The 11,781-nt window shown below is 40.3% G+C and overlaps 1 long non-coding RNA gene across 1 annotated transcript in view; it reads right to left on the reverse strand.

Annotated features, from left to right (window-relative positions):
* LOC104941931 (uncharacterized) overlaps positions 1-8,133 on the reverse strand; it is a 26,421-nt gene extending 18,288 nt beyond the window's left edge. Inside the window, exon 1 of the long non-coding RNA XR_797951.1 lies at positions 8,048-8,133. This is a non-coding gene — a long non-coding RNA (uncharacterized lncRNA). The remainder of the gene's footprint in view (positions 1-8,047) is intronic.
* Positions 8,134-11,781: the final 3,648 nt, after the last annotated feature.

The following is an 11,781-nucleotide window of genomic DNA, read 5'->3' on the forward strand; positions in this document are numbered from 1 at the left end:
ACATTTGCTGGTGGCGTGTGAACAGCGGTTTTGCATTTGGTGTGTACTTCAAGTGTGCTGCAAACATGGCAACACTATGTTGACAGAGTCAAATGAGCCCACAAGTACGAGTAGTGAGTCTTTTCTTCAAATGTATCTGCAAACAACTACTTGTTATTTTTAAAACACTGAATGACCCATCCCATCTTTACCTTCTAGCTAAATTGGAGACCCAAACGTTCCCTTTTCATGGCAAATGAGTAACTACTGAGATTCTTTTTGAATTTCACCTTTGAATTGCCTTCGTGGTGAAATGTGCTATACTAATAAACTTGCATGCCTTGCCCTCTTTCTATTGCCAATCAGACATTCTTTCTATATTCACCACTTCATCACACTGATAAAAACTGTAAGTTCCTCATATCTATACATATTGTAACTTACGATTCAGTTCAAACTTTTAAACACCGTCTAACCAGAGTGCTAATGTTAGAAACCAGAAGACACTACAACCGACGCTTTCATTTCTTTCTTCTATCACTTCGATCGGCGACTCGGGTAAGCCATCATTATCAATGACAACTGTAAACTATGTAACCTTTTCCAACACAAGACAAAAGACAGATGTGGTTTTTGTCTCTGGTCCTTTGTCTTAGCTCTGTGAAGGTAATCCCCTATGGCTACGGTGTAGAATAAACTATTTTTCTGGTTCTGTTTTATGCCTCATGTATGTCACTTTGGATTCGCTGTTCAGCAAGTGAAAGGTGCTTTATAAAGCTGAATTATTATTAATTATTATTAAGTGCTCAACATTATCTTTATATATTTTTAGACAGTCAGTTATCAAGATGAATGAATTTCTCTAGTTGTATGCCCCTGTTTGACATCTTGTTTACATCAGAAGTTTCGAATTGTGGTTCCAATGTTATCCCTCTCGTTTTATTCTCGTGTTCAAACTATTTAAAGATGAATAAATGTGCTTTAATGTCCACTGAAGATGATGTATCTAGACAAGTAGAATTCAATTGTATATCCTAACTTTTTGGTCGTATCAACATGTGTTCTTCTCGCTTCAGTGTTTTATTCAATAGGACAATAACAACAATTGTCCAACTAATGTTTTGAGAATTGCGCCAAAAGCAAAGGGAAGGGAGGAGTTGAGAATTAAACCTGATATACAGGCATATTTTAACAGAAGAGTACTATTCCAGAAGTCCTGCAGAGAGCCAGTTCTCATTGATTGATCCATTGTGATAATGTATTCTGTTTATTTATCGAACATGCACACTGTCTTAAAGTTTGTTGTCTGTAATTTCATTTAAAAGTAGTGAGTAATGTCCAATCCAGTGTATTATGCAACTTGTTGAAGTGCCATTATCAATTCAGATATCGGCATTGCTTTACCATTTAAGGTAGTAGGAGTCGCTCCACCGTAAAAGAGACATATATCATATGATACAGTAGATTTTATGGTTAGTCCAATATATCATCACGATGCTTAATGCAACAAGCTCAACATTGACATCAGCTTTTTAACAGTTACAGTGCAGCTTGTACCCCAGAGTAGACCAGGCTTTGAGATATACGTTTAATCCCACCAAGCAATTACAACTGGTGGCTTCTAAATATGCAGGAGAGTCAAATAAATTTTTGAAGCCAAACTCATAAATCCTTGCCTGTACGCGAGGTGAAGTGTCTTGCTTTTGTTAGTGTCTGTTTGTTGTTGTTAAGAGCAATAGCATAGGAAAAACTATCGTGGCTCACTTTTCCATGAAACTGGTTTAAAGGTGGTCAGAATGTAACGCTGTTAACATGTTGGAGTTAGATCTTTGATTTCATGGTGTGTGTTGGGATCATTCCTGACTGAGAATAATTGGCCACGGTAATGATTGTCCTAGAAACAGATATGCTATGATTTATATACTATCTCATAACGCAATTAAATTATCTAGTTATTTTGTTGTAAGTGGACCTATCATGTTGCTAGCTTGTAGGCAATAGCCATAGGTGCTCATTAAATATAAAAAATATAAAAACATGTTGAAGGCTTCCCCGACATTTTGAGACATGTTTCTCAAATACAATACTATGATTCTACACTTCATTCTAGCCATTTTTGCTCTCATATCCTCTATTCACTTCCTGTTTAAAAAGTGGTCTGATTTTGGGGGTATAAAGCCTTTACAAAAGATTATGAACAAAAGTTCGATAATAAAAAGGAGGTGGGCTATAGAGTCTTCTGGCGGTGACCCTGGTCAGCTTAAATGCTTGCGGTGAGAAACTGTTCTTATCAGTGGTTTTGTTATTGGATTAGTCAATTTGGATTTTTTCACTGAAACAGTTAATGGAGGGCTCAATAAGTTCTCTCTGCCGTTATACCAAAAGGTGAGTTCTTTTTATTTGCCTGTTATCTTTCACACACATTGTCTCCCTAGTACAGGTTATCTCTGAGTGTTAGCGATGCTAATGTAAACAGCTGCTGACCTCATATTACGTCCACTAAATCAGTGGTTGCATTGTTTCTGATAGCAACGTTTCCTGAATAGGTGCTGTGGGTCCACATTTTCGATATTGTATTTACGTCATATTTCGGATTCGCATAATTCTGGATCACTCCGTTGTAAAGCCCGTTTTTAGAGTATTGGGTACGGAGAAAACAGAGATGAGGCTTTTAACTTCTGACTCTGTCGTGATGTTCCTTTGTACATACCTGGTGGACACATATGTTTGTATTTGTCATAATTAATAGCACATCAAATGTGCATTTTTGCATGATTAGTCCCTTTAAAGTTGCTCACGTACTATCAAGCCTCCAAAGCTCATGCAACACATCAGGTATATTAAAAACTTCTCGGCAGACCTCTGGGAAGCATGATCAGGCTGTTGGAAGAAGCTTCTTCCAGATCCTTTACGTTACTGTGAACTATAAAGGTACAAATAATATGGCTAAAATACTTCACGTTGTTTTCTTGTGTTTATGTTTACAAAGGTATTGTGTTAGTGTTTCTGTCATATCAGAGTAATTCAAGTTCTGATTTCCAAATGTTACTTAGGAATAGTTACAAAAGTATTAGAACCTTACCTTACCTAAGTAAAGTCATCAGAAGTAATAGTCTCTTGCTGCACGTAACTGTATTTAAGTATTTTATCTTTCCCACCACTGATGCAGGGACATTTCAGTTATCTTTTGTGCCTTGGCAAAGGTGTGATTCTAGTTGTTTTAAAGTGCTGCCTGTACCTTTGACTTCTCTTTTACCGTTTGGTCTTCTTAATGGTTTAAACAGGTAACTATGTTTTGGGTCAAATGTAAAACATTTGAAAGATGCCAACAGAATGTAAAGGGTAATCTGATCTCCTGCATCTATGTGATACTCAGTGTCAATGAGAGTAACCCACCAACAGGGAATCCAGTGACCCTTCTCAGCGATCATCAGCCTGACAGCTCTCGGCGTGAGACTGTGGGATTTGGCGCAGGCCTGAAAGAGGAAGACAGGTATACATGATATTCCAATGTGTCATCTCTTTCAGAGAGAGCTCTTAGCGCCCCTCCCTAGTTGAAGTGTCGTCTGATCGAATCTATGCAATGTGATGTTGGTAATCAACCAGTCGCTGGTCTGTGCCAGGTCTTCAGGTCTGGTAGAAGGTTTGGTTTGATGGGCAGAGAGGGCCGTCACCTCTCCTCCTGTCTCAGCTTTGTTCAAGTTCTGTTTTCCCTTGTTGCTTACACGTGGGGCCCTTTGTCCGGCTGGTCTTCAGCGATTTCTCCTCCGCTTTGATATAATTTGTCCCTTTGTTGGCTTTGGTGTTGTAGCTTATCATCTAGGCGTGGTCTGTGTGACAGCAACTTCACTTAACACACCCTGAGATTGTGTTTTCTCCTTTTAAGGCCACTAGCAGTCTTCAGTGCTCTGCCATCCTTCCTAAAGTTGTCCCATTGAGAAGATGCTGTGCAACGATGAGAATAAGTGAAATGGCCTTAAAATATCATTCTTGATTAAGCGTTTGCCGTAATGTCTGATAAAGATATGCATATTAATTGTTGTGGCTTTATAAGTTATTTATGAATAGCACGTCTGCGATGGTGTCATTATAGTAATGGGCTTTATTTCAAAAGGATATAATATAGAACAATAGAAGCTGGCTGAAATGATAATGTTTTTTATATTTTTTACATACCCATAGCAAATTCCTCATATAATGTATAATCCATTTTGGTTATAGTAAATATCGCGATTTCTAGATTTTTTTCCCTGTATGACACAACGGAATGAAGATAGAGGCTGTTACATTACATTTTTGGATCTTGCTGACCTGACTAATCATTAAGGCACTCCTTTGAGGGGTCGCTCCCTGTCCTGTTGTCTACAGGTGGCTGAGGCAGAGCAAGCCCCCTCCCCCAGCTGAATTTACTTTTTTTTTTTTTTCGCTTTCAGATGACTTCAGCAGCCCACCTCCACGCTGGGCCAGACCCTTGTAAAACTCTGCTCGTTCCCCCGCATAACCTCCTCCCTGGACCCCCTCCCATTCGGTCTCTATTCACACCCGCGGACTCCCCATCCAGGCTCTGACGCCAACCACACATTTTTCAAAAACAATAAACCTTTTTTCAAAGCTACTACTGCTACTGTCTGAGTCCCACTGGGTAGCCACCTGTTCAGGCTGCCGCATCTAACAGAACCCTATGTCAGGTCAACATTGATTCTGATATATTTTCTCACGCTCAGCCCTGCTGTTGGAAACAGGTCTTTATGCTAGATGCAAGAGATCAGCCTGTACGAGATTTTATCCACACACACAGGATTTTAAAACACACACCACACACACACACACACAGCACACACACCACACAGCACCACAACACAACCACCACAGCACACAGCAACACACAGCAGCGCGCACACACACACCACAGCACACAAACACCACACCACATCCACAGCAGCACACACACACACACACACACCAAAACCATCACGCACAGCACGCACACACATCACACACACACACACACACACAGCACAACAGCTCAGAGATCACAATGGGAGGGGTCCTTTTGTGTTATTGGCGCGCTCCGTACATTAATATAGGCACGTAGTTCCACACTGAGTTGACAGAGCAGGGAATGAGCTCGCGACAGCTCGTGCCAGTTGGTCCAGAGCTGATTGGTGTTTAAACGGGTGTGGCAGTGTTACTCTTTTGTTTGTTGTTTACATTAGTGTGACAAGCCCAGATCAGCTCTCAGGCAGCTGTCTGTAGGAGGCCTTCAGCCCTGATCCCACTGAAGAGGAAGCTGTATTTTCAAGTAATACGCTTGCACTCACAGTTTAATATTTGATGAGTGATGATATATAAATGTATCCCATTTTTTTTCCTCTTTTATAATTTTCAGGGCTTTCAACTTTCAAAGCTTTTTTCTCTGGCTCTGGGTCCAAAATCAGTTTCAAGTGGTTTGTTTGAAAACTTGGTGTTCGTTTCAATTTAAAGCATCGAAAACATAATAGAAGGCGAAAAACAACTAGAGTCAGCTTTATTAATAAGGCCCACATGACAAATGCCACTCCGTCCATTGGTAACGATGGTTAATTGCTAGTTTTTGGGTCGGTTGCTGTTCACATGCTTCCGATGTGTCGCTACTTGTAAACTGTGGCACAGTTGTAGTTTCAGTTTGCATTGTTTGCTGGGTTCATTTTAAAAGTTTTATTCAATTATGTCATGTTTTTTTAATGTCTTTGTGTTATGTCTCCCGCCCCTGTTTTGATAGGGTTCTCCCTGGCGTTATTAGTCACACCAGGTCCCAATAAGCTGAAACCACGTGTTCCCTCCATGTACCACCTGCACTTATTGCACTTTAAAGTGTATTTCTGTTAAAGGTAGGGATACTACGATCGAGCGTTCAGAAACACTTTTTGTTATTTTTCCAGGGAATGCACTCTTAATCATCCCGATATCAGCCAAAGCAGGAAATACATTGAAACATGAGCTTTGACAATAAATGACATTAACAAAAAAAAAATGGGTCATCTGTAAGACAGCCGCGTAGCGGCTGTAAAAAGCACGACAAATCATCTGAGTGCCGGCCCGGCTAAAGTAAGCTGGATGGCCTAACCTGGCCTGTCAGGCCTTCCATCTGTGCACAAACTTATCTTGTGCCCTCATTGGTCATAGTGGCGCGTTTGGTGTGTGTTGGTGGAGGGGCTGCTGTAAGGAAAGTCTTTGAAGGAAGTGGCAGATTATTTTTTTGGCTGCGTTCTTTTCAAAATTCCAAGCCAGACTCGAGCTGGTTTCTCCATTCTTACCTAACCTACCTTTTAGTCTTCCTGTCTCCTGCTTTGGGGCTGACCCCTTCCCCTCCTGCTGACGAGCGGTGGTTTGTAAAGCCCGCGTCACACTGTCCCGAAATTGACACACCGAATATGGAATGTGAATTTCGCACGAAGCATGGCCCCGAAGTTGGTCAACAGGCCAAGGCAAACAGCTGAAGGCAAGTACGATGCCTACCAGAAGGCCACACCATGGCACCCGAGACCACAACACGAAATATGGTCGTAGACTTTACTGATGATGTTAGAATGTATCCAGTACTCAACGTAAGAGGCTTGTGCCTCTTCGGGGGGTGCTAACATTTAAACATACACTTTATTCTTTACTTTCTCCATCTTTATATGTAGATTAGAAGATATTACTTATCTCCGTCATGTTGTTTCCATAGCAACAACAACTTCCTGTCAACAGCGTAAACTCACCTTCAAAATAAAAGCATCTAAATAAAACAGGAAGTTAACCTAAATTACATTTAAGACATACAACTGCAACGAAAGTAACAAAAACAATGTAATATCCTTTTCAGTTTCACAGAACACAAATTGAGTTATTTACATAATATGTTTACATGATTTTGCTGTGCAATAAATGCAATCTCGATGTCATCGTACTATAATACGATGGCTACACGACGTCATTGTGAGGGCTTCACATAGTCGTGTTGCCTTCCTAAGACAATCGGGCAGCTTCTTGTTTCCTTCGTATTGTCTTCGTGGGGCGAAAAATGCCCGATGGCACCGATGATCAGACGAAGATGACACGATTTGACAAGATGCCCTCACGAGTGCCTTATGAAGGGCAAAATTGATACACAAATTCAACACGAAAATGAACCTTCGCAAGGTCCTTCGGCAACTTTTTGGCATGCCAAATATTTTGCCACCGCTCACGAAGTTGCTGCCGGAGCCTGAAAAACTCCACCGGTGGTCATATGATGGCTTAAGATGCCCTCACGAATGGCCCGATGTTGCTACAATCAGAGTCAAATCAAATTTAGGGGACGCCATGTTAGATTGATCCACAGATCCTAAAGCCCCGGTCATCATGATCTCATGGGTTCAAATAATCAACTCAAAAGTTAAGCTCACATTATAACGCTCATGTTAACATGATGTGTAAACATTAAAGTCAGCTTACATTTTCATAAATGTCTGCATGGTGCTTTGTTCATGGTTTGTGCTAACTGTTTTTTTCCTTTTTTGCTAACATTAGCTAACATGCCGCTCGGAAGTGCAACAGGTAAAGCAGCTAAGTGTATTGCTGAAGAGGAGATATTGTGTTTTACCTTTCAGGACATACAATGTGGCACTCCAACGACATGAAGGTCACTGAGTGGGATTTAGCATTTAAACAGTAATCTGTCAAAGTATTGTTTGTTTTTTGTTGACTAAAATTCAATAAAAAAGGTCTTGGGGACCTTCTGTTTCATCTTTACATTCCAAGAAAGTTTTAGAGAGAATATAACTGCAACTTTTATATACATGTGTATATTTTGAAAATGTCATCCCAAAATGTCTCCTTGTCCTTTGGGATGAACAAAGAGGATTTCAGCTGGTAAAAAACCCACTTTTCTTTATACTCAGTCAGAATGCAGTATTTACATGAATGGGAATGAATGAGTCTCCGGCCACATGCCACAAACTATGCATGTTAAATAATCGAAGTGCACATTAACATAGCTGCGATAAACAACATTTATCCAATCATAGCATGACATGTCTTCTGTCCTCACTCACTCTGCTCTTACCTGGTCCCAGTCTATACTGCGGAAAAATGTGTGTGACTTGATATCTGTGTAGCCTGTCTCGACCTGGCACCCCAGCCGCTCCTTGGGATCCTGTTGGGATCAAAACAGCTGGTCAGCGAGATAAACAGGATCATCTGTATTTCAAATAGAGACTATTCTTTATAATTCAGCATCTGCATGTAAACAACGCAGGCCTACTGTCAGGGTGATTATACTTAGCTCTGCACTAATAAAGTCCAGGGGGGGGGGGTGTGTCATTCACCCCATTTTCATATTAGATGTTAATAAGAGAAAGAGCCAACGTGGACAATTAGCAATAATGCTGGCCACACATGTTTTCATCATGTTTATGTGCACATGTGGCCCCCCCGCTGCCGCTCAGCTCGGACTGCGCTCTGTTCATTACAACAATTATTCTGAAGACTTAAAGAGTGGAAGTGTATGTGAAGGCTGTTAGCAGCCTCATGCTAACAGATACACTAAGACGTCACACACATGCAACCTTGTAGTCGGTAACAAACTGATTAAAAAATAATATATATATTTCTTAAAGGGCCTTCTTAAACGTAATGTTGATTTTTTTTCAGGCCACTTCCATTTATTAGTATGACAAGGCTTGAAACCAGAATGAGTAAAATAATAACTCTAGTGTTATATTACCTATATATTTTTGTCAACAGATTTCATATGAACACCAACAGCTCAATGGCTCACAGATGTACATCTGAATTGAATTACAATTACTTGGAAAAACCATAAGTAAGTTCTTAAAAAAGGACACATTTGATGCTCCAGTTAGTATTTGTGGTCATAGGACAATGTGTGTGGATCAAGTCAAAATCACCTACATTGTGTGTGTGTGTGTGTGTGTGTGTGTGTGTGTGTGTGTGTGTGTGTGTGTGTGTGTGTGTGTGTGTGTGTGTGTGTGTGTGTGTGTGTGTGTGTGTGTGTGTGTGTGTGTGTGTGTGTGTGTGTGTGTGTGTGTGTGTGTGTTATAAACGTGAAAATGTCACCCAGTCCAGCAGTGTAATGGCAAACAATCGCATTTATGTTGTACTATTGTCCCAATGTGTTTTACATCTTACATTGTAAAATAATTTACATTGTTTTCTTGTGGTTCATACTAAACTTTAGTATTAACATGATTTCCTCTTGCATTTATTTGCATTACATTTGATATTAAGTCAATTAAAAAGGATGGTAAGTAATCAGTTTACATTAATTACATTTTCTGATACCAAGATAAGTTTACATTTTGTACAGGTAATTGGTAATTGTAACTGAATACATTGGTTATTATTAGGATTTCACCATTGTAGCACAGGACAACAGAGTAAATACTGGCCATGATCCTACAATGAGCAGCAGCAGTGTGCACACACACACACACACACACACACACACACACACACACACACACACACACACACACACACACACACACACACACAGAGCGACCACCTGTCGTCCAAGAATGTGGTAAGGACGGTTGCCTTTGGTTGTGGAAAGGAGATATCACGCGGGTCGGTATACGGTGGATACCTGGGAAACGGTCGGACTACGACACAGGGTAACAGCGTTGGGATATCGAAGTCTTGTGGTATGTTAAACTCGAGTCACCCCTCGGTTCGTGTTCCACCGTAAGGAACACTATTGTACATGTTAAAATTATTGTTCTTTATATAATCTTTTTCGGTTGTAGAAGTGCAGTGCCCTAGTTGGTTCATCGAAAATAGGGGTCAATAGAGAGATTCATAAGTGGTCCGACTTACTTATCATTGTGCATAAAGACATATAGGATAGATTCCAGTTTAGGCCGACATTATGTGGATTTGATCGAGAATTGTTAAAACATGTTATACATAAGTCGAAAAAAATTACCACCGTGGCTTCCAAACCTTGTACCGACACGGAGAAGACAAAAACCACATTAAGGGACTGGTTCACTCTCCTAATAAAATGCTGTAATTTGTTTGTGGTTCGTTATCAATTTCGACCTCCCTGTGTAACTTTATTTTGATTACCTTAAGCCACTTAAGACAAACAACATAGAATGAAATCTAAATATAATTAGATCGTTTATTATGTAACTACTGTTTCAACTATAAACACGAAAGGTTTCTTATTACCCAAGAAATTGGAAACAAACAGAAGGACCGATGAAAACAACTGAAAATAATTCGAATATATTACTAGTTGCATAAGACAAAATGTGAAAAATTCGGTTTGAAGTAAGGTAGAAATAATTATATACCAAAATAAATACCAGTTATCTGACTAAATGTTGACTGTAAATTTAATCTTTTATTTACTTTTTAAATAAACTTCATTTTTTCCGTTTGTAAATTAAATTCTTGGAATAGATTTCAGTTAAAAGGAGGTACCTCAAGTATCATTATAAACTTAACGTAGAATTTCTTATGCTTGTTGTCAAAGTTTAAGTACCGTCACTATCTATAGTAGATTTTTTGCAGTAATTTCTGCCTCTAACTCCGTGATAGAAATAAAGCGTTGTCAGGACGTCTAGTAGGACGGACGTGTCTGGGTTGTTGGCGATGTTATTATGTACAACAGGTGTCGACTCTATCTTTTTAGTGATTATTTATTGTCGAAGCGTCTTTTTGTACTTTGTCATATTTTGTTGCATTGTACTCCACTTGTTTGACTACTCGCCTTTTGTTTCGATATCGGGACTCTCCGAATTTGGGCCCCTTCGTTTGCTCAAACGTGATTATGGCGAAGAACTACTAGTCCGTGCTGAGCCGACACTCTGAGTAAAGAATAAGGTTGTTCAATGTATCTTCACCTTGTACTTATCTAGACATTTTGATATTTCGTAAGAACAGATCGCCTATCACTAGAGTCTTAGTCCACAAAGATCTAGTTCACCAACATAACAATGGTACAGCTCGTTTGACTTCTTTCTCTAAGAGAGGAAAAACGAGGCTTTCTTTGGTGGACTAGACCTGCGTTGACCCAATATGTGTTGGTTATGCAAGAGGTCAGTAACATTAAATGAGTTAACCATCACGTCCATATTGAATTAAGACCTAGTGCCCAACAGAATGTCACATATACGACCCTGTGGGGTTCGAGTTGCTACGGCTAATGTAGCCTTCTACTCAATTCTACGTGTTGTAGGAAGGGGCCCGCAAACGTAGTGTAGATTCCCGATTAATCCACTGGACAAAAAAACCGAGGCAGCAGTCTGATAAACCGGACGTGCCGCATGTCACACTCGTTTTTCCTCGATATTGGAAAAAATCTTAAAACTTTTGATAAAAAAAGTGGCTCAAAAACAAGAGCCAACATACTGGTAACATTTCGGACACACTCATAGTTCCGACACACAATCTGTTTAGTCTCACTCCTCTTCTCTCTTGCAGGAGACATAGTAGGAGGGAGGAAACTGAGGGTGAGTCTGTGCTGTTACCAGTGGGTTGTCGTCCAACCTGACACTTAGTAGGAGGAGGGATGAGTCTAGAAGAGGAAAGAGGGAAGATAGAGAGAAAGAAGAGAGGTTATCATTAGAACTCTTCGGGTAAGCGTATGGTCTGTCCAGGAGACAGTCACTTTGCGACGTCGGCATTACTTCCCCGGGAAAGATTGTTCCCACTCTCGTCAGGGAGGCGTTACGTCGGCGACGGGCACACACACACAAACACACACACACACACACACCACACACACACCACACACCCACACACACACCACACACACACACACAACACACA

The sequence above is a fragment of the Notothenia coriiceps genome, unplaced genomic scaffold (genome assembly GCF_000735185.1).
Source record: "Notothenia coriiceps isolate Sejong01 unplaced genomic scaffold, NC01 NC01_scaffold00004067, whole genome shotgun sequence".
NCBI classification, from domain to species: Eukaryota; Metazoa; Chordata; class Actinopteri; order Perciformes; family Nototheniidae; genus Notothenia; species Notothenia coriiceps.